A 1,322-nucleotide genomic window follows, 5' to 3' on the forward strand; every position below is an offset into this window, starting at 1 on the left:
TGGTCGGTGGCGGCCGCCGCTGCTCCCGGTCGCCGATCAGCCTCTGCAAGAAGTCACCGTCCCCCGCATCGGTCGTCGGAGCTGGTGGCACGAGCAGCCCCCGCTGACCTGCAGGGAGAGCGACTCGGGCTGCTAATTAACGCGATTTAAACACCCCCGGCCGCCGCTGCCCGAAGGGAGGGCTCGCGCCAACCGCTCTCCGGGGAGATCTGCAGGAATAACAACCGCCGGCACCGAGGCAAAGGCTTCACCTGCGCAGCCGGTCGCCAGCTGAACTACCTCAGCTCGCGCGAGGCGAGCAGCAAGGGCGTCCCCCTCCTTCAGGCGGACAAGCTCCTAAATGAGCCTGAATTTAAATCCGACAGAATTAATCGATCGCACCTCCGAAGGCCACATTCAGAAGTGTATTAATTCAGTTTTAGCTGCTCTTCTCCCCTCGATTTTCAAAGATTCACATGAACTCAAGGCAACTCAAGGTACGGTGCCTTTCCCACCGCGCTGGTCTTAAATAACGCAGGCTCAAAACAAAGCTAAAAGGTTATTAACTAATAACTCTCCACCTCGAGATGTTGCTTAAATCAACCAGGGTGTTGCTTAAATCAACACAAGCAAGGAGAGGAGAAGAGGAACGGCTGACGAGACGTGGGGATTTGGGGGGGGAGCAGCGCGGTGCCCCGCCGGACCCAGAAGTGTTTCGCAGAACTGCCAGCAAATGGTTTCAGGCTGATTCACTGGGGGGGGGTTTTTTGGTGGTTTTTTTTGTTTGGTGTTTTTTTTTTTTTTAAATTGTCCTGTCCAGAAAGGACGACCGAGTTCATTGCTGCTGAAAATACTTCACCCCGTTTTGCTGTCGTGCCTCACCGTGCTGTCATACTTGCGGAGCGTGGTCCTCTACGGGCTGCGGAAGGAGCGAGCCGTCGGCATCAGCTAACGAAGGAGATGACTCCCCTGTGAGAAAACCTTTTTTGCAAGCAATACGAGGTTTCATACCGGACTCGACAGCGGACTAACCCTCCCAGTCACCTTACGGTGACGTACCGAGCTCTGCTTCCAGAAAAAAAAACCCCAAACCTCTTCCCACGTTTCTGCTTGGCACCACACCACACCAGCTGCTTTATCGGTTGTGTGCAAATACGAGAAGAAAGCACAGAACACACAAGTTTTTCAACCGTAGGCTCACCACCCCTGATAGGAGCCTTCCGGATTACAAATATTTAAGAGCCTTCATCATTCTGCTTGTTTTCACACCGAGGCTGCCCTGGTTTCTGAAAGCCGATCTTACCAAAACCAGCAACGCAGCGTGAAACCTTCAGTTCTGGCAC

Source organism: Aptenodytes forsteri, unplaced genomic scaffold (assembly GCF_000699145.1).
Source record: "Aptenodytes forsteri isolate BGI_AS27 unplaced genomic scaffold, ASM69914v1 Scaffold110, whole genome shotgun sequence".
Taxonomy (NCBI): domain Eukaryota; kingdom Metazoa; phylum Chordata; class Aves; order Sphenisciformes; family Spheniscidae; genus Aptenodytes; species Aptenodytes forsteri.